Source organism: Sceloporus undulatus, chromosome 4 (genome assembly GCF_019175285.1).
Source record: "Sceloporus undulatus isolate JIND9_A2432 ecotype Alabama chromosome 4, SceUnd_v1.1, whole genome shotgun sequence".
In the NCBI taxonomy this organism is placed as follows: Eukaryota; Metazoa; Chordata; class Lepidosauria; order Squamata; family Phrynosomatidae; genus Sceloporus; species Sceloporus undulatus.
This window is the reverse complement of record NC_056525.1, coordinates 16457218-16483681: the sequence shown is the minus strand read 5'-3', so window position 1 is coordinate 16483681 and position 26464 is coordinate 16457218. Positions and strand designations below refer to the sequence as shown.

General features: G+C 45.7%; 1 long non-coding RNA gene across 1 annotated transcript; it reads right to left on the bottom strand.

Moving 5' to 3' along the window:
* Positions 1 to 1754: 1754 nt before the first annotated feature.
* Positions 1755 to 25075, bottom strand: LOC121929252. Its single transcript, XR_006103637.1, has 3 exons — positions 24503 to 25075; positions 3667 to 3823; positions 1755 to 3052 (listed from the first exon to the last, which is right to left on the bottom strand). It is a non-coding gene; the product is annotated as an uncharacterized LOC121929252 (long non-coding RNA).
* Between the last annotated feature and the right edge of the window lie 1389 nt (positions 25076 to 26464).

Genomic DNA, 26464 nt, shown 5'->3' with positions numbered 1-26464 from the left:
AGATAGAAGGGCTTTCGAAAGAGAATGGCAACCCTTAACAATGTATTTGAATAATTTAGGAGGAAAAAATGTAAGAATATATGAGAGAAAAACATAAATGGACAATGGCTAATATTTTGAAGTTTGTGTAAGCTAAAGGGAAGGAGATTGGGAAAAAGGGAATAGAAATAAAAACGGAAGTTCTTGGGGGGATGTATGTATGTACAGTTTATAAGAAATGAAATTGTGATGTTAATTTGTATGTAATATTGTACATGTGAAAAAGATAAAAACAATAAAAAAAGAAGGGCTTTCACAGGACTAGGTGAAACTTCAGATTCTACTTCTCACTGTATCAGAATGAATTGTGGTTTCCAGGGATCTGTTTCCGAACAAAGCAAATGTGCAAAACAAGTTGCATGGATATGGAAACCATTTTGAAAAGAGAAAGAATATTTGTTTGTACACTGTAATAGATGAAGCTTAGAAGCATGTGGTTTGCTGCATGATTAATTCCTGTACTTGGCTGAAACTGCCTTCCTTTAGTTGCTGATTTTAAATCCTTTGTTTTTCTTTGTCTTTGTTTCTGCATAGCTTCCAGATGCAAGTGCTACTTTTTCTAGGTGTTACAAGAGAGTCCCAAAGCACCCATCAGCATGTTGAGGGTTAAGCATGCGTTTCACTTGGGCCTTTCAAGAAGAGAACAATTAAGTGTGGGATTGATGTGATTTCTTTCTCTGCTAAATGTAATGCAACAAAAGTGGTGTTTTGATCCTGTTCCTTCAAGAGGCTGTCTTGCCAGTGCAGACCAGTAAGGCTTTCTGCTGTGAACTTCAGCTGTTGTCCCTTGAGTGCTGAGTTAAGCCTTTGAAGAAGATTGCAAGAGGCCATTTCCTCTTTCAGGAATCAGGCAGCCTACTTTTGGAAAGTGATACTCCATTGATTTATCTAAACAGCCTCCCACATATGAGGATTGCTACGCTGCCTGAGACACCGCACACTTAAAAGCGGAGGTGTTTGCAGCAGCAAGAAAGAGGATCCAATTAAAGGTGTCATGAAGTTAATGGAAATAACAGAGCAATGTTGATTGCAGTACTTTCTGGTACTTTCAAACTGGCCATTAGTGGAGCTCATAAAGCACTCATCAGCACTTCGGTGCCTAAATTCACCTACACATCCTTCCAATTTACTTGGGCTAATTTCATGATTTAATGAAAACGTCTATAATCATGTACTTTATAATAATGAGAGTTGTAGTTTATTAGCTCTGCACTGTGTCAGACCCTTGATGGATGTGATTGGACCGAATCTCAAGGCTGTATGAGGTCCTAGGGATTTATTTAGATTTTTACTGTGATCCAATCTGGTGAGTTTGGAGGTAGGTAAAAAAATATTTGAGTTTTTAGCTCTTCTGTGGCAGATTTAGCCAGCAGGGCAGTTCTGCTAGCAAATAGCTCTCCCTCAGATTTCTAAAATCAGCTCTCAGAACAGGGTTCTGTTGGTAAAATCTGGGTTTTATCTAATCCTATAAAGTAGAACTGCTACTGTTTTAATGGACAGGGTAGTGTGCATTAACAGTTATGTGAGAGCTAGACATAAGAGAGCTGAATGTGTTCCAGTGAGGGATGTAAAAATTTTTTTCTGTGTGCAGGAATGAATGCTCTCAAAAGTTCCCCTGCCCCATTTTTGTGCTTTTTCAATGGCTTCTTATATTTTGTGGCTTAAAAAATAACCAGTTCTTTTGCACAAAACCTTTATTTTTGGGGGGTGGGAAAAACCTCCATTTATTCAGAAAACAGTGTACTACAGATCTTGCAGTTAAAGGCATAACTGAAAATCATGTCACCCTCCCCTCTCTTTGTGTGTGTGTGTGTGTATTGGTTGTGGTGGATGAAGGAATTGAACACCTCCATGTGTTCTGCCTTCCTCTTTGAGTTATTTAACTGTCTGCAGGCTGAGCTGGCACTTCCATAGTTATTCAGTGTCTAAAGAGGAGGAGGACAAAGGAAAGACAGGTGGGTTTGTTCCTCCTGCTTTACCAAGGAAGAGGAAAAAAAATAGTTTTTGGACTTCCCAGGGATCCTCCAAAGGTCCAGGAGGATGATATCTTCTTGTGGGTGACTGCAGGACTGCAACCAGCTCTCTTCCTGGTAGACCTCATCCTACTCCTGTTCTCTCTTAGACACTGAATAGCCAATGGAGAGTGGCAGATTCCAGACAAGTAGGTCAAGAGTGTCTGTGGGAGGGGAAGAAGAAGATGCAACTACATGTGTGGAACCTTATAGTTTGCCAATGTGATGCAAGATCTCAGCCACAGCTTTCTGGGCAAAATATTGTTTTTGTATTTTTTGTGCATTTTATTTTGCATTTTTCCCATTACCAAAAAATTTTCACAGCAGTTTTTGTGCGTGTCAATTTTGGATGTATCAACATACTGTCTCTTTCTTTCTTTGGTCAAAGATGAGAAAATTTATGAATATTCCTAGCTCCAATTAAAAACTGCAGTTGTTTCATATCTTCTTTTCTGTGTACCAAAAAGCACTGCTGTAAATTGGCTAGGGAAGCCAGTTACTTAACACATGGCCAAAACATATAAATGTTTCCTTTTTGTATTATTGCTCTCACACTACCCCAGCCCTCATGGCCATTGGCCGTGCTACCTGCAAGAGCTGGGATGTGTAATCCAAAAAATATTTTCTCCCAAAATCTGAATGACCTCTATCCATTCGTAGGAGCTCATACCACATTGTGGGACATGGGCAGATAAATGTTGATGGCAACATCAAATGTCACTTTCAACTATCATTTTTTGTACTGTTCAGCAACTGAACATTTGTCCTGGAGATGCACAAAACTCATTTTTTTTGCACACGTGTATTGTAAATGTATGTCATTTTCTTAAAAGCATAAACCACTTTAAATTACATTGAGGTGCCTTATGCTAATGGTTTTCTGGAACAGCATCTTTCTAATTTCCCGCTCTGATAGGTCCTTGTCATGCTTTCTCCTGGCCATGAAATGAGTCATGTTGTGTGCTGATATCAATGGGCATGATGTATCATAGCAACAGCTCCTAGTGTGGAAAATTCAAAAGAGAGGGTGAGGTGAGAAGAAGACACTTGACAAGCATTGTAACAATGCTCAGGCAACACTTGAATTTTTTATAAAAAGGATTTAAAATTTTATTTAAGTGCTACTTACAATAAGATTTTATAATTCTAAAATTAACACACTGCCCTTGCCAATTGAACAAGGATTTATCCCTGGGCTACAAGCAGCCTTTGGGCCCCATTTCTGCAGCACCCCAAGGCCTTCTAGAATCATAGAATCATAGAATCATAGAATAGTAGAGTTGGAAGAGACCACAAGGGCCATCCAGTCCAACCCCATTCTGCCATGCAGGAAATCACAATCAAAGCATCCCCGACAGATGGCCATCCAGCCTCTGCTTAAAGATCTCCAAAGAAGGAGATTCCACTACACTCCGAGGGAGTTTATTCCACTGTCGAACAGCCCTCACTTTTAGGAAGTTCCTCCTGATGTTGAGGTGGAATCTCTTTTCCTGGAGCTTGCATCCATTGTTCTGTGTTCTAGTCTCTGGAGCAGCAGAAAACAAGCTTGCTCCCTCCTCAACATGACATCCCTTCAAATATTTAAATATTTGGGAAGAAACTTCCCAAACCATACCTTGGTTTGATTTTTAGGCCATTTCCACTTGCAAAGAGTCCTAAATGTCTTCAAAACTGCAGATATGTTGGTTTTACTCCCCTGGATCCTTTACACCAGGAGTAGGCAATCTTTTTGAGCCGGGGGCCGGGTTGCTGTCCCTCAGACAACTGGGGGGCTGAAGCCAAAAAATAAATAATTTAAATAAATTTTAAAGTAAATAAATAAATAAATAAATAAATAAATAAATAATTCCTACATACACTGCACACATCATATTTTGAAGTAAAAAACAAAATCGGTTTCAGGTGTCTTGCACCAAATATACTTCTCAGAAGTGTGTACTTGGTCAAGGTACTTTGGTTTTTCTTCACTGCGCATGAGTTTGGCCATGCCTCAGAGGCTGGCTGATATCATCATCATCATCATCATCATCATCATCATCATTGTTAAAGCAGACCTTTTAGCATTAAAAGCACCGAAAATACACAGAAATGCACTTTGGAAAGTCACACTGTCTCGCCTTCAGAAAGAGTGAGTGCATGCCTCGGAAACTGACTGATATCATCATCATCATCATCATCATCATCACCACCACTACTACCACCACTATTATTGTTAAAACAAAGCAGACCTGTACAAATGGAATGGAAATCCTCCTCCTCCTCTTCCTGCTATTCTTCTTCCTCCTCCTCCTCTTCCTCCTCCTTCCTCCCTCCTCCTCCTTCCTCCTCCTCTTCCTTCTCCTCCTCCTCCGCTGGTCCCTGCATCCTCACCAGGCCTGGGCCAGCCCACGTGGGAACTAGAGGAGGAGCTCCTCCTCTTGAGGCTGGCTGGCCAATGGGGGCAGACTGGAGCTCCAACTGCCCGCCCCCTGCCAGCAGCCATTGGCCAGCCAGCTCCAGGAAGAGAAACTCCTCCTATTTAGCCCTGCGTGCAGCCCTGCAGGCGCACGCAGGGCAAGAGGAGGATGCCGGCTGGTGCCAAGGCCTCGGCGGTGGTGGCATCAGAAGCGCGCTGTGCGCGCTGCATACAACACAGTGCAGTGCAGCACAAAGGCATCCCAGTGAAGGGAGCCTCTGCTGCCGCCGCCATCACCGTGCCTTCCTCTGCACCTTCCTCCTCGGCCATGGAGGCCGTCTGCGGCCCACCCTCCTTGGCGCCCTCCCCGCCGCCGCCGTGGTACTGCCTGGTGTTGGTGGCAATTGGCGGCAGGACTGGCTGGGGCCGGTCCCAAGGCCTCGCCAGGCTGGATCCGGCCCACGGGCCGTACATTGCCGACCCCTGCTTTACACCTTAAAATAAAGAAAAATGGAGGAAAATAGCCAAAAAGTGGTGGCCAGAAGTGATATTGCATCTCATCCAGAATATGCAGGTGCAGTCTGTGAAGACAGGTGGCAGGGAATGGAGCAGGGATAAGTGGTAGCCTCATCCCTTCACACAGTTGCCTATAGAAGAGGGTATGGAACTTTAGATGACATAGTAGCCTTGGCTCTCCTGAGTATTTCTGCATGAATGAGAGCCCTATTCAGGAGTTATGGATTTGAGTAAAATAAATACATGAGAAGGGAGAATGAGCTAGCTCCACATCTTTATCACCATCTGCCTTGGTCCTCTTTGTGCAGAAGATGACCTTCTTAATGGGAAAGTTTTCTGCCCATGGGTGATTTCCATTCAGTCTGGAAAACCAGTTTTTCAGGATTCAAAATCATACATAGAGCCTCCATGCACAGTGGAGGGACTTATATTCAAAAAATCAGTTTCCCTGTGCAGAGGGTGATTGAAACAATGGAGTAGAGGTATGGAGCTAGAACGCCAAGTAACACCTATTGGGTTGCACCAGCATATGTGTTGAAAAGTCCCTTATACTAGGTGGAACCATTGGTCCATCATGTACAGGGGAGGGCAACTGTAGAGTGGTTCGGTTTATTCCCCTCTGTGCCCCATGGTGGGATGCACATTGTATTCAGTGATGTTACATAATTCTGGCTGTCATTTTGGCTGGTTTGGATTTTTTAGAAGGGCATTCTGATGGATAGGGGAAAAATGATATTTGAGGCTGGTTTGGGGTTGAAAAATCACTAAAAATTTGGCATTTTTTCCCCCTGTGGGTTTTCTGAGACTTCAAGGGGACTTCATGTCCTACACTTTGATGGCACAAGGGTCACATTGGCCCACAGACCATACTTTATCTACACCTGGTATGGCGGCACTGATGCATTGAAGATTTCCTGGTGTTACCTTCCATTGGAGTAGAATGAACCTTCTGAACCATAAACCGACCTCTCAGTAATTGATACAATGTTTCTGTCAACAATAGGTCTACATATTTCCTGCCTTGAATTTTAGCTGGGACAATGCTGGTTGGGAGGCCTTGGTAAGTTACTTGGGATGTTACACTCCCCACACATTAGTAAAGGTATAAGGATAGCATGGGACCAAACCTGCTGGCCATGCTTTTGATACCTCCAGTGGCCATGGTTCCAGCATTCATGTTTCATGGTTAGTATGTTGGGTTTTAAACATGCTATGTATATATGTAGGGCTTGTTCACATTGAATGATAGCATCTATGGTTTGTCATCACACTATTGCTAAACTCTTTGTTGCTGGAAGCCCATGACCAATATTTGGAATGGCCATAGAGGAAGTGGTGTAATGCTCCCAAAGTCTCTTCATAGGGAAGAGAGACTGATAACTGTTCCCACCAGAGGATTTATATTGATGAACCTGATGGGAACTGAAGTCCAAAAAGATCTGGAGAGTTATGGATTCTGCAACCATGTTCTAAAACATTGTTTTCTTGTGCAAGGGGCTGGGCAAATTGAGAAATGAAAGCTGGAGAAGAGTCTCTGCAACTCATAAGATGAATTAATGGGAAGTTTGCAGGACTTTTCAATGCTGGGCTTTGGCAGATAGATGTGGTTAGGCAAGAGGCTGAAAGGGGGTATAGGCCTGGGACTTAGAGTACATTTTAAAAACAGGCCCATTGAAGTAATTGTTGAATATTTGTTTCCTTGTACTTTGGTATATGAAAAACCACCTCATACATATTTTCACACAGCTGAAATTTAGATTTCAGTATTGTCTAGTTATTTTACATTGGTTATTTAGCCAATGCTTTGTTTGGCCATTTCCTTTGGGGTTAAAAACCCATAGAAAACTCATCTGGTGGTTGTGGTGGTGTGGGTATAGGATTGCATGGTGGAATCCTGTATGTACTACATAGCACTGTAACTATGATCTATGTAGTGGCTTCTGGACATATTTCCCCCCCCCCCCCCCCCCCCCCCCCACTATATACTGGATTGATGGGAGTCCATTCCCCTGTTGATCTATAAGTGTCTGCTGGACATTCCCTCCCTTCCCATGAGCAATCTCCCCACATGACCAGTAGAAAAAGGACCCCTGGTGCAAATCCTACTTGCCTAAGAGATTGCTTGTGCTGGGGGTGGTGGTGATAAGAATATGAGGCAGCACTCCTCGACTGACACAGCAGTGTAGATGCAGCCTATGTAGCAGTTACAAATATATATCTATAGATTGTGTATTCATAACTGCCCAACAGGATTCTGCCTGTTGTCTTTTAATCCTAATACACAAATTTCAAAATATTCTAGAAATGAGGCTCTTGCCTGCTTCTCCCTGGCTTCTGCCTGAGAACGCATCCAGTTTCAGTTGAAGAGCCTATCTGCATGAGTGTCATCAGCACTTGGCATTGGTTGGCCATGGGCCAGAGCAGAATGAGAGAATCTGAAGTCCAGGTGTGGAAATGGCAGCCACATAGAATTATTAGAAAGTTATGTGGCTAGGCCAGTGTCAAATTTAAATCAGATCTATGAGTTTGAGCTGGCAAGTTGTCGATTCAAATTGCACCTTGGCCTGCCTGATGTTTAAATTGGGCCAAAGCCATACACCAGCTCTCTACAAAATATTTTACCATTCTCCCTTTCCCTCTCACAGTGTCTCTTGCAGCAAGTTTTAATCACTCATTGTAAGCTGGTATTGCCTTCCCTAATTAAATTAAGCAGAGTGGCTGCACCATTATGCTACTTTGAAGTGCTAAAAGTCTGAGCGTGTGAGTGGATGACGCTTGGCTTCTATCTGCATTCACAGCACACATTTTTGGAGCGGGGCTAATTGTATAAACAAGGTAAATGCAATATCTGCCACTCTGTGTTTTGTATGAGAGAGGGGAAATTGTTGGATTACAGTAAATAAGTAAACAAAATAATTTTGCTTTGACCAAAGCACCCCCCCCCCCCCACTAAAGCTATGGATAAACCCAGGTGATATCTGGACAGAGGTAAAACAGCCAAAACTAGTGCTGGAATCTATTAATAAAATAGTCAACTTTGATTGTATGAATTGCCTTGAGCTTAAACAGTGTTGATATAGTTAGCGGTGTATATTGTGTCAGGCACATCAAAATATTGGTTGGCCCTGTTTTACTTCCCAGGGAAATTCAGGGCTTGGAAAATCCCCCCCCCCAGAATTAGTACAATTAAGTAACTCTGCAGGTTCTGATATGGTCTTCACTTTTTACTTCGTTTCTCATTTTGGAAAGTGGGAGCTGTAAAACTATCCCACTATTACTATCATGAGGCACCTACCACTGGCCCAACGTTGCTCAAAACGTTGCAGAAGCACCAGAAGTAAGGATCATCTGTCATGCTTCTCAAACATAATGAGCTTCCTCCATTTCCTTCCGTCGCTGAACACGTTAGCAGAGAAGCCAAGAGAAGCCATTTTTTTTTGAACAACAGGATCTTCTATTATTGAAAAATGGCTTCTCCTGGCTTCCCCACGAATCGTCAGAGAGTAAGGAAAGCAGGAAGCCTCAATTACATTAGAGAGCTTGATGGATGAACCCACCTTAGCACTTCGACAACATTGGGGCAGCGGTACAAGTGCCTTGTGTGATAAGGTCCTATCTCTTTGTGCAGATTCCAAATCATGTGCATACAATCTCTTTGCTCCTCCTTCCATTGTTGTGATTTCAAAATCGATCCAGCTGGAAAAGTTTTGAATCTTCAGGTTTACAAGATACTGTCATTCCAGATTTGTTTTTTGTCTGTCAGGCAGTAGGGGTCAAAATTATTCAAGAGGTCAAAAACCATGATTCCGTATGATGTGCTCATAAAGGTCTGATAAGGAAATTCTGGACTGATGATAAACACCCACAGTTTGGTTTGTGCAATTGTAGATTATGGCCTCTTTATGCAATATGGAATAATGAATCACATTTCCCATATTTCAAGTGAAAGCCAGATTTCCACTTGTTCAGAGGCTCAGTAAGGCCAGGCAAGAGCCAGACACCTGAAAATGGGTTCAGCTTGTTGGCCACATGCCTTCAGTAGCATATGATTATACCTGGGGAGGAGGAAGTGGATTCAAGAAAAAAAGGAGATTTTGGTGGGAGGCAAGTAGCCAACAAGGTTTTGCACAGTAGCTTGTTGAGCAGAATTCTCTTAGCATGAGTAACTTGTCTGTTGTTATTTTTGCCATTTGCCTATTGGCTGAGCCTCTGAGCAAGTGGAAATCTGGCTTTCCACTTGAAATATTGGGAAACGTGCGTCATATTCCATTTTGGAAAGGAAGTATAATCTAAATATGCCCACTAAGAGCAAACGCACTTTTCTGAGTGGTCAGTATTTGGTAGCCAAACTAACACTATATGCGACATAAATAGTAATTCACACCCTTGGGCATATAAAGAGTTTGTAGAATTATCTAAGTGGAATGGAACTTCTACTAATTTGAACAGCCCAATAAGACAATGTTATTATTATATTATTATTATTATTATATTATTTATTATTATTAACCTTTATTTATGAAGCGCGCGTAATTTCCAGCGCTGTACATGCATCTTTTAATTAGACGGTTTCCCCTGCCCTCGACTTACAATCTAAAAAAGACTGAACAGAGAGAGAGGGGTGGGTGGAGGGAAAAGGGTAAAGGGTCCAGCATTCCTCTCAACCTCGCGGTCTGGACCAAGGCAGAATGGACTGAGGGAGGGCAAGGCTTCATAATGGATGGTTAATCATTATCCAGGGAAAATACATAATCACAAGTAGGATAATACATAATCATACATAGGAATACAGGAAATGGATCGATAAACAGCCAACAACAGAACATCAGAATAGTAAGCGCAATTATGCGATCCTGGGAAGGCTTCTCTGAATAGGATGGTTGTGCAGCTCCGTTTTGAAGCTGGTTAAAGAAGTGGTGCTCTTGCTTTGGAGGAAGAAGGTTCCAGGAGTGAGGGGCAGCAGGTGAAAAGGGGCGAATCCGTGGATGGGGGCAGAGGAAAATCCTGGGGCTGAGGACAGCAGACCTTGAACTACCAGGAACGGAAGGGCGACCTGGTGGGAAGGGGTGAGTAGAAAGAAGTGTCTTGAATAAGCTTAATGGAGGGGGCCAGTCCATGGAGGGCTTTTAGAATTGGGCGAACAGCAGGAGCTTATGACTGAATTGGCGGAAAGGGGAGAGGGGAAGCGCAGTGAAGGGGGGATGCCAACACAGGAGAGATGTGGGTCAGAAGCGGTGGGTGGAAAGTGATAATGTCGTTGCAGCTTGGAATGCTGGACAGAGAGTGAAAGTGATCGGAGGTGGATGAAAAAGTGCAACCCCAGCCAAGGAGGAACATTAACAGTGAAGTCCGAGTCCGTGGAGATCACTAGGGCAATGGAACCAGGAATCTTGTGCAGTAGAGGCAGTGATGATAATGGGTGCGTGATTTTGGCAATGATTGTAGCAAAAGGAAATCTACACACCTTGGGGCTTGTGGTCTGGATCGTGAGGGATACACGACCAGAGAGAGAGTCCAAAGATAAAGCCAAGACTGCGGGCCTGTTTGCTGTGAACTGGTTTGAATGGAAATGTTGTCCACAGTAGACAGAAAAGGAGGTTGTTGAAGGTTGGGCTTAGGATGGAAATACATCAGAGCTAGCTCCGTCTTGGACATGTTGAGCGTTCCAAACGCCGATGGCGCATCCACTGTATGGAGACATGCTGTAAGTGCAAGTATTAGGGACTTTGCTTGTTCAAGGCCCTTGGTAGAAATGGTCCAGGCAAAAGATAACAGCGTAGAAGATACAGCTGGGGTCATTGCGTGCATAGACAGATGGTGGGAGGAAATAGCCGAAAAGAGCTAGAATGAGTTTTCCCTAAGGACAGTGTGTATGCAGATAAAACAGGAAGTGGTGACCCAGAACATGATGCCCTTGGTTAGACTCCACACAGATCATTTGAGGGACCTAGACGAGACAGAGTCTTGACCCACTGACCCCTTGCAACTATACGTGCAAAAGATCTGGCCAGACAATGAAGATATCTAAACGCATTCCGAGAACATGAGTGCCCTTGGAGAACCCAGGGTTCATGAGAGTATGGTCAACTAGAACGACATTGATCAACAGTTGTCAAAGGCTGCAGACAGATCGAGAAGAATGAGAACAGAGTAAAGTCCGATTAGCCGTTGGCCTGTAAAATGGTCATATCGAGCATCTTAGTGAGAGCTGTCATCTGTAGGAATTGCATGTGTGCGGAAGCGCAGAGCTGAAAAGGGATCAAGGATGGAATTGGTCTTCGAAGAAACGTCAAGAACAACGCCGACGAATATGACCAAACCCTTTGGGCCGAAAACTTTAGATGAAGAAGGTGAGAGAAAGTAGAAATCGGGGGACGAGTAGCGTAGAAGCAGATATGGATGGGTTCAAGAGTAAGGTTTTTTTTCAGAATTGGGGAAATGAGAGCATGTTTGATAGAGTCCTGAGGGGAAGGAGCCTGATATGAGAGAGAGAGATTGAACGATATGGAGAAGCGAGGGCAGAAAAGAGGGCGATCTAATAGATTGATTAGAAGACGAAGTAATGGAATAAGGATCAAGAGGACAGGTAGGCAGGTTTGGAAGAGTTCAGAAGTGTAGAGAGTTCATCCAAAGAGGCAGTAGGAAAGACAGAAAATTTGTTTAGGGGAGGCGAAAGAACGAATTAAGAGCAGTAGAAGAATCAGGAGGGACTACTCGAGAGCGAAGATGGGTAATCTTAGAGATGAATAGTTAGCCAAAGTCATTAGGAGAGAAAGATGAAGAGACAGGAGAGAGGGGAGGTTTAAAAGCAAAGTTTTGAAGGTGAGAAACAACCGCTGCGGGCACCCTCATTGGAAGAGATCAGTGATTTGTAATAAGTCTGTTTTGCCATAGAGAGGGCGCGTGAGAAGGAAGAAAGAAACAATTTGAAATGGATAAAATCAGCCCACTCTTGGACTTTCTCCAAAGACGTGCGGCCACTCTAGAGCAGACCGGAGAAACTTAATGTTGGTGTAAGGCCAGGGCTGAGGTCTAGTCTTAAGGAAGAAGTGCGGGCAGAGACAGGGCAAAATGGTCCGATGAAGTTGAAAAGAGTGAGTAATAAGACATAGCTGAATCAGCAGAATCCCCGAGATTAAGGGAAAAGAGATATGAATCCAGGGTCAGACCAAGATGGTTAGAGTCAACAGATTGAAGATCACAAAAAGACGTTGATAGTAGTGGCGAGAGGAGGATGTAAAGTGAGACAAGAGATTAAATGATGGTCAGATAGTGGAAAGTCAAGTGCCAGGTAGTCGGAAATGGCACAGTTTGCAGCAGAGAACTATAGCAATACGTGACCAAGAGAATGTGTTAAGAGTTGGAGTGTGGTTGAGGCCAAAAAACTACAAAGTTAAAGCGAGATGTGTAGAGGGTTGTTGGAATGTCCAACGTGGGATATAAAGTCACCTAGGATCAAAGTGGGGACAATCTGAAAGGAAAATGTCACCATGATTCAAAGTCAGATAGGAACTATGTTGGCAGAACCAGGAGGGCGATAATGACTGCAACCCGAGCTGTAGAAGGAGAAAAGTAGTCTAATAGGATGAAACTGCAAAGGAAGAGAAATGATAGCTGGGGGGGAAATAGAACTTGGTAATGGCAGGATTAGATAGCAAATACCAACCCTCTCCTCCTACGACTCACTACGGCTTGTGTGCGTGAAGGAGAGACCACCAAAAGAAAGGGCAGAGGAGGTTGCAGTATCATGGGCTGGGAGCCATGTTTCGGTGAGAGCGAGGGTGAAAAGGATTTAGAGAGAAGAGGTCATGAATTGCTGTTGCTTAGGGCAGCAGAGCGGCAGTTCACAGAGGAACAGAGGAAGGAAGAGCAGGGAACAGGGAGAGGTCGATGGGGAGAGTTAGGAGAAATGTGGCGAGCCCATGAAGGATGGGGTTCACAGAAAAAGAAAGAGGTGAAGCTAGCTTTTACAATTAAAGGTCAACAACAACAATAACAATAATGACAAAAACAAATAATATAGCCAGCTATAGCAGCAGGCCTCTGGGTAGGAGTCCAATGCAAGCAGGAAGTACTTTCCAGGGAGCACAGGTTAACTTGACCTTCTTCCTGTGGAGAATTCTGGGACAAGCCGGAGAGTGAGATGGAGCAAGGGGCCTTCTGGGAAGGAGAGAGTTCCTTTGTGTAGGGCTGATGGGAAAGACCCTACCTTCCCTTTTTTCCACTCAGCAGGCAGGATGAGCGCAGGGCCCTTCTTGGGGAAGGAGAGGAGTTTTCCTTGTGTGTAGGTGCTGATGGGAAATGCCCTACCTTCCCTCATTTCCTTTTTTCCCTCAGTAGGCCAGATGGTAGCAGGTGCCTGTCTGGGAAGGAGGAGAGTTCCTCAGAGAGCGTTCCTTTGTGTTAGGGCTGATGGGAAAAGCCCTACCTGTCCTTTTTTCACCTCAGAGGTCAGATGGAGCAGGGCCTTTCTGTGGAAGGAAGAGAGTTCCTGTTGTGTAAGGGCCGATGGGAAAGCCCTAACCTTCCCGTTTTGTTCCTCAGTAGGCAGAATGGAGCAGGTGCCTTCTGTGGGAAGGAGAGATGTGTCCTTTGTGTAGGGCTGATGGGATGGGAAAGCTCCCTACCTTCCTTTTTTCCATCATCCAGAGGTCAGATGGAGCAAGGGCCTTCTGGGGAAGGCGAGAGCTTTCCTTTGTGTAGCGGCTGATGGCGAAGTCCCTGACCTTCCTTTTTGTCCCTCAGAGCGCAGATGGAGCAAAGGGCCTTCTGGAAAGAAGTTCCTTGTGTAGGGCTGATGGGAAAGCCCCACCTCCTTTTTCCCTCAGAGCAAATGGAGCAAGGCCTTCTGGGAAGGAGAGAGTTCCCTTTGTTAGGGCTGATGGGAAAGCCTACCTTCCTTTTGTCCCAGAGGCGAATGGGCAGGGCCTTCTGTGAAGGAGAGAGTTCCTTTTGTGTAGCCGATGGGAAAAGCCCTACTTCCTTTTTTTTTCCCTCAGAGCGGATGGAGCAGGGCCTTCTGGGAAGGAGAGATTCCTTTGTGTAGGGCTGATGGGAAAGCCCTACCTTCCTTTTTTTCCTCAGAGGCAGATGGAGCAGGGCCTTCTGGAAGGAGAGAGTTCCTTTGTGTAGGGCCGATGGGAAGCCCTACCTTCCTTTTTTCCCTCAGAGTCAGATGGAGCAAGGGCCTTCTGGGAAGGAAGAGTTCCTTTGTGTAGGGCCGATGGGAAGACCTACCTTCCTTTTCCTCAGAGCAGATGGAGCAGGGCTTCTGGGAAGGAGAGAGTTCCTTTGTTGTAGGCTGATGGGAAAGCCCTACCTTCCTTTTTTTCCCTCAGAGGCAGATGGAGCAGGGCCTTCTGGGAAGGAGTAAGAGTTCCTTGTGGTAGGGCTGATGGGAAAGCCCTACTTCCTTTTTTTCCCTCAGAGCAGATGGAGCAGGCCTTCTGGGAAGGAGAGAGTTCCTTTGTGTAGGCTGATGGGAAAGCCCTACCTTCCTTTTTCCCTCAGAGGCAGATGAGCAAGGGCCTTCTGGGAAGGAGAGAGTTCCTTTGTGTAGGGCGTGATGGGAAAAAAGCCCTACCTTCCTTTTTCCCTCAGAGGCAGATGGAGCAAGGGCTCTGGAAGGAGAGAGTTCCTTTGTGTAGGGGCTGATGGGAAAGCCCTACTCTCTTTTTTCCCTCAGAGCAGATGGAGCAGGCGTTCTGGGAAGGAGAAGTTCCTTTGTGTAGGGCCGATGGGAAAGCCCTACCTCCTTTTTTCCCTCAGAGGCAGAGTGGAGCAGGCCTTCTGGAGAGAGAGTTCCTTTGTGTAGGGCTGATGGAAAGCCCACCTTCCTTTTTTTTTCCCTCAGAGCAAGATGAGCAGGGCCTTCTGGGAAGGAGAGAGTTCCTTGTGTAGGCATTGAAGCGCCTACCTTCCTTTTTTCCCTCAGAGGCAGATGGAGCAGGCCTTCTGGAGAGGAGAGAGTTCCTTTGTGTAGGGCGATGGAAAGCCCTACCTTCCTTTTTTTCCCTCAGAGGCAGATGGAGCAGGGCCTTCTGGAAGGAGAGAGTTCCTTTGTGTAGGGCTGATGGGAAGCCCTACCTTCTTTTTTCCCTCAGAGCAGATGGAGCAGGGCGTCTGGGAAGGAGAGAGTTCCTTGTGTAGGGCTGATGGGAAGCCCTACTTCCTTTTTTCCCTCAGAGGCAGAGGGAGCAAGGCCTTCTGGGAAGAAGAGTTCCTTTGTGTAGGGCTGATGGGAACCCTACTTCCTTTTTTTTTCCCTCGAGCAGATGGAGCAACCTTCTGGGAAGGAGAGAGTTCCTTGTGTAGGGCGATGGGAAGACCCTACCCCTTTTTTTCCCTCAGAGGCAGATGGAGGCAGGGCCTTCCTGGGAGGAAGAGTTCCTTTTGTAGGGCTGATGAAAGCCCTACCTTCCTTTTTTCCCTCAGAGGCAGATGGAGCAGGGCCTTCTGGGAAGGAAGAGTTCCTTTGTGTAGGGCCGATGGAAAGCCCTACTTCCTTTTTTCCCCAGAGCAGATGGAGCAAGGCCTTCTGGGAAGTAAGTTCCTTTGTGTAGGCCGATGGAAAGCCCTACCTTCCTTTTTTCCCTAGAGGCAATGGAGCAGGGCCTCTGGAAGAAGATTTTCCTTTTGTGTAGGGCTGATGGGAAAGCCCTACCTTCCTTTTTTCCCTCGAGGCAGATGGAGCAAGGGCCTTTGGAAGGAAGAAGTTCCCTTTGTTTAGGGCCGATGGGCAAAGCCCTACCTTCCTTTTTTTCCCTCAGAGGCAGATGGAGCAGGGCCTTCTGGGAAGGAGAGAGTTCCTTTGTGTAGGGCCGTGGGAAAGCCCTACCTTCCTTTTTCCCTCAGAGGCATGGAGCAGGCCTTCTGGAAGGAGAGGTTCCTTTGTGTAGGGCTGATGGAAAGCCCTCCTTCTTTTTCCCCAGAGGCAGATGGAGCAGGGCCTTCTGGGAAGGAGAGAGTTCCTTGTGGTAGGGCCGATGGGAAAGCCCTACCTGCCTTTTTTCCCTCAGAGGCAGATGGAGCAGCCTTCTGGGAAGGAGAGAGTTCCTTGGTGTAGGGCCGATGGGAAAGCCCTACCTTCCTTTTTCCCTCAGAGGCAGATGGAGCAGGGGCTTCTGGGAAGGAGAGAGTTCCTTTGTGTAGGGCCGATGGGAAAGCCCTACCTTCCTTTTTCCCCTCAGGGCAGATGGAGCAGGCCTTCTGGGACAGGAGAGAGTTCCTTTGTGAGGGCTGATGGGAAGCCCTACCTTCCTTTTTTCCTCCCTCAGAGGCAAGGGAGCAGGGCCTTCTGGGAAGAGAGAGTTCCGTTTGGTAGGGCTGATGGGAAAGCCCTACCTTCCTTTTTTCCTCAGAGGCACAGATGGAGCAGAGGGCCTTCTGGGAAGAAGAGTTCCTTTGTGTAGGCAATGGAAAGCCCTACCTTCCTTTTTTGCCCTCAGAGGCAGATGGAGCAGGGCCTTCGGGGAAGGAGAAGTTCTCCTGTTGTAGGGCTGATGGGAAAGCCCTACCTTCCTTTTTTTCCCTCAGAGCCGCAGATGGAGCAGGCCTTCTGGGAAGGAGAGAGTTCCTTTGTGTAGGGCTGAGGGAAAGCCCTACCTTCCTTTTTTCCTTTTTTCCCTCAGAGGCAGATTGGAGCAGGGCCTTCGGTGGGAAGGAAGAGTTCCTTGTGTAGGGCTGATGGGAAAAGCCCTACCTTCCTTTTTTCCCTCAGAGGCAGATGGAGGCAGGGCCTTCTGGGAAGAGAGAGTTCCTTTGTGTAGGCCGATGGGAAAGCCCTACCTGCCTTTTTCCCTCAGGAGCAGATGGAGCAGGGCCTCTGGGAAGAGAGTTCCCTTTGTGTAGGCGCGATGGGAAAGCCCTACCTTCCTTTTTCCCTCAGAGGCAGATGGAGCAGGGCCTTCTGGGAAGGAGAGAGTTTCCTTTGTGTAGGGCGGATGGAAAGCCTACCTCCTTTTTTCCCTCCTCAGAGGCAGAGGGAGCAGGCCTTCTGGGAAGAGAAGAGTTCCTTTGTGTAGGGCTGATGGGAAAGCCCACTTCCTTTTTTCCCTCAGGAGCAGATGGAGCAGGGCCTTCTGGGAAGGAGCGCGTGAGACGTTCCTTGTTGTGTAGGGCCGATGGGAAAGAACTACCGACGCTTCCCTTTTTTCCCTACGAGGCCCAGATGGAATCGCAGGGTCCTTCTGGGATGAGGAAGAGTTCCTTCCTTTGTGTAGGGCCGATGGGAAAGCCTCTACCTTCCTTTTTTTTTTCCCTCAGAGAGCAGATGGAGGCAGGGCCCTTCTGGGAGGGAAGGAGAGAGTTCCTGTTTGTGTGATGGGCTGATGGGAAAGCCCTACCTTCCATTTTTTCCCTCCAGAGGCAGAAATGGTAGCAGGGCCTTCTGGTGAAGGAGAGATGTCCTTTGTGTAGGGCTGATAGGGGAACGCCCTGACCTTCCTTTTTTTTCCCGTCCCCAGTAGGCAGATTGAGGCAGAGGACCTTCTGGGAAGGATGAAGAGTTCCTTTGTGTAGGGCTGATGGCGGAAAGCCTCGACCATTCCTTTTTTATTTTTCCCCTCATAGAGGCAGATGGAGCAAGGGCCTTCCTGGTGAAGAGAGAGATTCTTTGTGTAGGGGTGCCGATGGGAACAGCCCATACCTTCCTTTTTTTTCCCTCGGAGAGCAGATGGGAGCAGGGCCCATTCTGGGAGGAGAGAGTTCCTTTGTGTTAAGGGACTGATGGGAAAGGCCCTACCATTCATTTTTTCCCTCAGAGGCCAGATTGAGCAGCGGCCTTCTGGGGAAAGGAGAGCGATTTCCTTTGTGTGGGCTTGATGGGAAAGCCCTACCTCCCTTTTTTTTCCCATCAGAGGCAGATGGCGCACGAAGGGCCTTCTGGGAGGAAGGAGAGAGTTCCTTTGTGTAGGGCTGACTGATGGGATACGACCCTACCTTCCTTTGTTCCCTCAGGAGGCAGATGGAGCAGGGCCTTCTGGGAAGAGCGAGAAGGTTCCTCTTGGTGTAGGGCCTGCATGGAAAAAGCCCTACCTTCCTTTTTTTCCCTCAGAGGCAGATGGGAGCAAGGGCCTTCGGGAAGGAAGAAAGGAGGTTCCTGTTGTGTAGGGGCTGATGGGAAAGCCCTACCTTCCTTTTTTCCTCACCGCAGGGCAGGCAGATGGATGCAGGGCCTTCTGGGAAGAGAGAGTTCACTTTGTGTAGGGCCGATGGGAAAAGCCCTACCTTCCTTTTTTACTCCTTTTTTCCCTCAGAGGCAGATGGCAGCAGCCTTCTGGGAAGGAGAGAGTTCATTTGTGTAGGGCTGATGGGAAAGCCCTACCTTCCTTTTTTCCCTCAGAGGCAGATGAGCGAGGGCTTCTGGGAAGGAGAGAGTTCCTTTGTGTAGGCCGATGGGGAAAGCCCTACCTTCCTTTTTTCCCTCAGAGGCAGATGGAGCCGGGCCTTCTGGGACAGGAGAGAGTTCCTTGTGTAGGGTCGTGATGGGAAAGCCCTACCTTCCTTTTTTTTTCCCCTCAGGGTCAGATGGAGCAGGGCCTTCGGGGAAGGAGAGAGTTCCTTTGTGTAGGGCCGATGGAAAAGCCCTACCTTCCTTTTTTCCCTCAGAGGCAGATGGAGCAGGGCCTTCTGGAAGGAGAGAGTTCCTTTGTGTAGGGCCGATGGGAAAGCCCTACCTTCCTTTTTTCCCTCAGCAGGCAGATGGAGCAGGGCCTTCTGGGAAGGAGAGAGTTTCCTTTGTGTAGGGCATTTCTTTCCAAATCAAATGCAAACTGAAACTTGGCTTTCTTTGGTTTTCATGTCTCCAGATTTTCCAGTGCTGCTTTTCTAGTCCAAAAAGAATGTGCCCAGATGTACCTTCCCGGTTTGTTTTAAAGGGCATAAATACTATCTGGGTGCTGGAGGTGATAATAAAGGAAGTAAGAGGTCGCACAAGATAAAAATGAAGTATGCTGAATAAGGTTTTGCTCTTGGCCTATTTTTATGTAGAAGGCTGCCAGTAATACACATCAGGGTGGGAATGAGATGTCTCTATAAATGTTGTGGCGGCCATCATTACTTACCAGCAAAGCAATGGTGAGGATGCTGGGACTTGCAGTCTGACAACATCTGGAAGGCAACACACAACACACCACACACACACACATATATACTGAAAGGACACTTGAAACTGGGTGGCTACATATAGCCCATGGGCCACTCGCTTCCCCACTGTCAGAATCCACCATAGTTGAGGCTCCAACAGTAGTCCCTGGGTTTTTGTTGTGTGTCTTCAAGTTGTTTCGAAGTTTATGGCAGCCTTATGTGACCCTATAATGGGGTTTTCTTGGCAAGATTGTTCAGAGGAGGTTTGCCATTGCTTTCCCCTGAGGCTGAGAGCATGTGACTTGCCTAAGGTCACCCAGTGGGTTTCATGGCTGATTTGGGAATCAAACCCCGGTCATCAGAAGATGTTTCATTTAACATTAGCCAACCAGGCTTTTGCATACAATAAAACAATTCAATACATATGAAACTAAAATAGGACAATAAATTGGTAGTAAAATATACAAATAAAACGGAGATTATATCTTGTCATAAACAATTTAAGGGCTTCTCTTTTGGATAGAGCTAACTTAATATATTGGCCGTCTGATAGGACACGTAATAATCAGTTCCTCACCAGTAAAGAAATTACTTGTTTAAAGGGAATAGCATTCCTGATATGTACAACAAGAGGGTCAAGGTACGGTACTGGGCTCTCAGGTCCAAATACAAGAAACATTCCAGAAGAAAATGATGCAAATCTTCGGTCTTCCTGCAGCCATAGGGGCACTGTGGTTGGTGTTCAGTAAGCCACCATAATTCCCTTTAACTCCCATAAGTGCAAGGTATTTAATCTGCACTTAGTTAAAAGGACTTTACAGTCACATGGAGATGTAAAGGCTAGATAAGTGCTGGTGTGAGGACCATAAAATCCACCACACTTGCTCCCAAGTGGTTAAAGAAGGTACTCTCACTTTTGGTAATCTGAAATAGAGCCATTTAGAAGGGCCAATCAAACCTGTAGAATTGTATGAGTAAATAATTTCTCTTGGACATTGATACCCACATCCTGGATTGTCAGTGGCGGGTTACAGACCGCCTCTTTGAGGCGGCTGGTACCCGCCCCTTTCCCCGCCGGATCAGGGCCTGAGTTGCCAGAACGGCTGCCGCTGAGGCCGATCTGCCGCTGTTCAGCTGCGGGGACAGCAAAACGCTGCTTCCCCGCAGCCTGAAAAGGGTGTCCTTGGGGCTTCAAGCCCCAAGGACACCCCGTGGCGGCGGGGGAGGGGGAGAAAGGGGCCTGCTTCGCTGGGCGCAGCTGTCTAAGGCTGGCCCAGCGAAGCAAAGTGGCGCCGCGGACCAGGAAGGAGCTCTGAAATGGAGCTCTTTCCTGGTCCGCAGAAAGGGTGCCTAGGCGCCCTGCCGGGATTGAGGACGTCACGTCCGCGCTGCCCCGTCTAGAGGCAGCGCGGCCGTGACGTCCCAACGGCGGCGGCCGTGATGGAAGGGCCGCCGCCGTTTAGTGCATGACGAGCACGGCACTAGGGTTAGGGCGGTGTGGAAGCACCGCCCTTTTGTAACCCTAGTGCATGCTCGTCACGCACTAAAGTGCCAGTCTGTAACCGGCCAGTGTCTCATTGATAAAAGGTCCTGTGGTAGAAAATGGTTAGACTGAGCCAAAGTGTTCCAATTAGGACTTATCTGGGCATTGAAGTCTCCTATTAAAATGAAATGGGCCTCAGAATATTTGCTCTCCAACTAGAGTAAATATTCTTCTAGCTGTTCCCAAATATTTTCAGAATAATGCTTGGAATTTTGAGGTGGAATATAAACATTAATCATAACAAATGAGATCATACCCAACTTCAGAAAAACTCTCATTGCCCAGGGATCTAAAATACCTATAAAATAGGATTCAGTTTTCAGTGAAGTGGACACACAACATGCAAGATCACCTCCTAGACGTTCCTTAGAGGTACTGCTGTTGGCTGGGACTGAATACGTCCTATAATCAACAAGCCAGATGTCATTGGTAGACCATGTTTCCTGGAAGCAAATGATATCAAACTGCTTTAAATACTTCTGGAATGGAACATCAGAGATGTAGCCCAACACTCAAACCACTATACCATGCTATGTTATCACATAGCATGCTTTGCCAGTTGTAATGTGAAAGACTTGAGGGAAGGCAATATGAAATAACCTCTCTTTTTAGTTAAGGAACTGACTGGCAAAAACTAACAAACACATACCTTTTTGAAATTTATATTTCATTTTCATTTATAGATCAAGTTATTTACTGTGAAAACAAATATTCTGGAGTTTCTCTTGCTCTCCCTGTTTCTCTCCTCAGTTGAAAATATATGACTACACACTGTAGAATTGCAGGATCATCTAAAGACAGCTGAATAAGCAATTTATTATATAGCATTTCTAAACAGATTGTTTGGGAGTAGCTTGGATGAAATTAATTTATTTGATTAATTTATCCAGAGGCTGCTTGTCAAGGAAACAGTAAGACAGGCAATCCCTTTATGGGGGCATAGAATAATGCAGCATAGCCCAATATGAAATGCTCATAAGAGGCTTAAAGAACCAGCTTTCCTCTATTGATATTGTTAACCCCAGTGGGACATTTTCATTAACACCAATTGCAGTAATTGGAGACAAAAGGTGAACAAGATCAATTCTCAAAGACGAGAAGGTGGCTTGACTTTCAGGAGCACTGGTCCTAGTCCAAAAAGGAGTCCAAATAAGGGGGAAAATATTTGCCTTGAATATCTGCCAAGTACACAGATGAACACCAGAATTTGAATACCAGAAATCCAGTTAAGATGAAGACAAGAAAGGCACGGGCAAAAAATGGATAAACAATCAATTCTGCCTGCCTGTCTTTCCACAAGGTATATGGGTTTCTTCCACTATATTTACAGCTATAGGATCATTTAAACCAGGGTAGGCAACTGTCAGAGATGGGTGGTGGTGGTGGTCTCATTGGCTCTTTTATGGGATCATGAAAAGCCATGCTTTCTGCTGAATATGTTAAAAAGTTGTGCCCAAATGCCACCAAGGGTAATTATGCCAGATTCATTTGGTCATCTCTAGGCCATTTTTGGGCCTACCTAGCTTGGTGAAGTAGTTTGACTATTGGACTATGACTCTGGAGACCAGGGTTCAATTCTCAGTTTGGCCATGAAACCCACTGGGTGACTTTAGGAAGTCACATGCTCTTGGCCCCCGGGGAAGGCAATGGCAAACTCCTCTGAACAAATCTTGCCAAGAAAACCCCACCTTAGGGTTGGCATAAATCAGAAATGACTTGAAGGCATACAACGACAACAACAAGAAAGGGCATTTCAGTTCTAGGAAAGGCATTTTTCCAACACGAAGTGACTTGGAATTCAACTTTTGGATCACTTTCTATTGGCTAGAAAGGACCTTTCCTGGGTCTAGTATTGTCAAGGGTGAGGTGGGGGCAAAACATACCAAATGTGCCCTACAAGTGCTCTCTCTCTGTGTAATAAACAATTTGGGGGGATTTTTTCATGAAAACAAGCAAATACACACTTGGGTTTGCATGCTTAAAACAGAATAGAAATCTCTTCCAACTATGATTTTATGATTCTATAATTAAGATAAGGACAAGAAAGACAGTGAACAAGCAAGAGGAAAACATTCAGTGTGCAGACAATATAAAAGCTGTAACAACTTCTAAGAAGCTAGCAAACTAGAACTAAGTGTGTGTGTGCCTTTAAGTCACCTGTCAACATATTCAACCACATGAACTTCATAGGGTTTTCTTAAACAAGGAATACTTGGGGATGACTTTGCTATTTCCTGCCTCTGAAATACAGCCGACAGCACCTGGTCTTCATTGATGGTCTCCCATCCAAGTACTAACCAGGGCTGACCCTGTTTAGGTTCCAAGATCAAATGGGATCTGGTACCTTTAGGGTTTTGAGGCCTACTAAATGCATATCAATATACATTTTCTGTATCCGTTGAAGCTTAGGTTAAATTTAATCTGCTGAACTGGTGTTCAGCAAAAGTTTTATTTTTTAGAGTACAAATCCCAGAACTCCCTAGCCACCAGAACAGTGATGGCTAGGTTACCCTGGGCTAGGGATGCCATAACCCGGCTGCACCTGTGATTGTAACGGTTTTGGGGTACTGGCACGGTCACGGTCCGGTTCACTCTAAATCCCAGGTTTGGGCCCCGGCTGGCAGCCATCGCGCCTAAAGGGAACACTCATCCCCTTGAGGCTGGCCGGCCAATGGCAGAGCAGCTGGGGCGGAGCTGTTTCCAGCCCCACTCTGCCATTGGCCAGCCTCAAGGAGGAGGTGGACCCTTGGAGGAGGAGGAGGAGGAGTGAGACTCTGGGCCAGCCAGGGGGAGGGGAAAGCGCCCTTTCTTAGTGCATGGCGAGAAGGAGGAGGAGGAGGAGGAGGGTGCCCATTTTCAAAGTCCCCCCCCCCAAAGGGCACTTTATGTGTACAGTAGAGTCTCGGTGAAGAAGTATGGGACGTCGGATTGGAGACAAAAGTCCCTCGCCTTGCCTTGCCTCGCCTTGCCTCCTCCCTCCCTGCCTCCCTACTTACCTTCTCTGCTTGGGTCAGGCTTCTCCTCAGCGGCTGCATTTTCTGCAGGCTCCCTTTGGTCTGAGGAAAATGAAGCCGCCGAGGAGAGGCCGGGGGCTGTCCTCCGCAGCCGCCGAGTCCTCGCCTTCCCTGCTCCCTTCCCTGCTCCCTTCCCTTCCCTTCCCTTCAAAGGGCTCCAAAAAGAGCCCTTTGGAGGAAAGGGGAGGTCTGGGAAGAGCAGGACCAGGCTAGTGCCCAGGTCTCTCCTCTCCTTTCCTGCCTCCCTTCCCTTCCCTTCAAAGAGCTCCAAAGAGCCCTTTGGAGGAAAGGGGAGGTCCGGGAAGAGGAGAGTGGCCTCGGAGGACAGGCCTGGGCCAAGCACTTAAGGTCCTCTGAGGAGCCTGTGTCCTTGGTCTAGGCTTGTCCTCTGTGGCCTCGGAGGACAGGCCTGGGCCGAGCACACAGCCCCTCTGAGGAGCCTGCGTCCTCGGTCTAGGCTTGTCCTCCTCCATTTTGATCATGCCTAAGAAACATGCATTTATATTAACCTTTTTTTAAAAGCATCAAATTTTTTCGTGTGTCCTCCATTTAAAAAAGTGTCCTACATTTGTCCCAGTTTGGAGGTCCTGACTTATGGCAACCCTACCCTGGGCCAGTTACTGAATGGTTGGTATGACACATCTAGATCAAACTTCCCCAATATCATCCTGTGAGTAATGTATATATTAGTATATACTAATTAATGACATTAGCATCCCACATTCTGGTTTAATTTCAGTAACAGGAAGCCATTCTTTCTGAAAAACTAGTCCACGTTTTTCTTCCACCCCTATTCCTCCTTGTAAGTGAACAAATGGTGCTAACTATGCCATTTTTGCCATTTTCCAAGTTTTGCTTTTCAACCCAGATCTTAAGAGCAGAAGGTTAATGATCTCACCACTCAGTACCCAAATCCTTGCTGCAGCTGGGAGATTCCAAATGAGTTCATGATGTTCTGTTTTGGATATGTGTATCGTAATTGCCTTTTATGAATTCCCAGCATGGTTCATTGAAACTGAAAAATAATGAACATATAAGTTAAATGAGAAGGCTTCTTTTCTACTCAAACTTTCTGTAGTGTCAAACTATAGAAATAAAAATTTCCTCCCATCTAAATTAGTGCCATGAATTGAGCTCAGAATGGTCAGGTCCCTTCTGTTGCTGATGGGACACAGCAGGCTGACATTTCTAATCCCCACTCCATCAGCAAGTGAAGCTGCAACAATCAGAAGCAGGCCTCTTCTTGCAATTCCTTGTTGCAGTCTCACCCACTAGTGGGAGAGGGCTGGAAATGTCATCCGTTAGCACCCAGATCAGTGGCAGAATAGATCTCTATCACTGTGGCTGCTGGCTGTTGAGGAAGGTTTTGGGGAAGGCATTTATAAGTGTTGTAAACATGAATATATAATAGTGAGTACAAAGCAGTTATAGATCTGTAACTCTAGGTTACAAATCCATAACTGAAATATAAGACAAGTCTACAATACGAAATGTAATTTTTCCACTTCCTCATCACTTTTCTTTTTTCAAGTCAATCAGAGATGGAACTAGAGATGTTAAAGGATCGTCATCTCAGCATAACTCATGTAAAGAGAAACACATGCTCTTTTGAACTGGTTTTTGCCAATAAGTGTGGGAAGGATATATTTTTGTTTAAAAAGCTGTTTCAAGTTGTGTTATCCCCTCATATGCTTTTCATAAAATCTGTCTTCTCCTGAACCCTCATGATTAGGTACAGATCAGCATCAGGTAGTCAATTCAATCATAAAGGACTATATCTGGATCTGATTTTGTATATTTTTATCCAAGGTTATTTTAATTTTAATTTTTAAACTCACTTTCTGAGATGATCTGAATACAAATGCATACGCCTCCCATGGAACTTCTCTACTTTAAATATTCAACATCCGGCAGCCTGGTTTATCCTTATCTCACAAGGACATTTAATTTCTCATGCTAGACTCACCCCAAGAATAAGCACCGTTTCCATGCTTAAATCTTAATTCTCAAGGAAAGCCATGGCAAATTGGAAGTGAATACCATTTGTCGGGTAACACCTCATGGATTGAAATAATTCATCATACAAGCTTTTCTTGGAAAACAAAATGCCACACCAGTCTGAGCTATATAGAAAATGTTTCTTATTTAACTAACAAACTACCCTGGAGCCAACAGGAACACTAGTACTGCTGCACAAAGTTTCTGACTTATTCATCATCAGTATTTATTATTAAAGTCTTATCTGTTTCAGTGTGGTGAATAGTGCCTTGGGACATGGTGCTCCAAGCTACAACAACAAAATAGAAGTTTATGAGATTTGCATAATATCCTACAAAGGGTATTAGTCTGGAACAATATGAATCCCCTGGATCAACCACATAGCCCCTTTGGTGTTTAATTTTGGTAAATATTTAAATAACAGCAAGTTTGTGTAATTATAAAGAGTCCTCTTCTTTAAAAGAGTTGTAAATCATGTAATAGTACATGCTTTTCTTTTTAAAAATCAAGCTTCTATAAGAATAGGAAGCTCATTTAAATATGCTTATTATATTAACCAAATTCTTTTTGACTTATCTTTGGAGGAGTTTTGTTCTCTGATCAAGGTATAGCAGACCGGAGTAGATATAGATGCCTGATGCCATCTGGGAGCACTGGAGTTGTATATCTTCACCTGCAGGGTTACACATTAAGTGCACTGCACAGCTCTTGCACTGAATGGCAACATAGCACAACTGATTGCATAACTAAGAGGACCAGGAATGCACAATGCATGCACACAATGCTCAATGTGAAAAATGCACACATATGCAGTTCTCATTCATGTGCAATGCAGATACATGCACAAGATCCATTCAGGTCT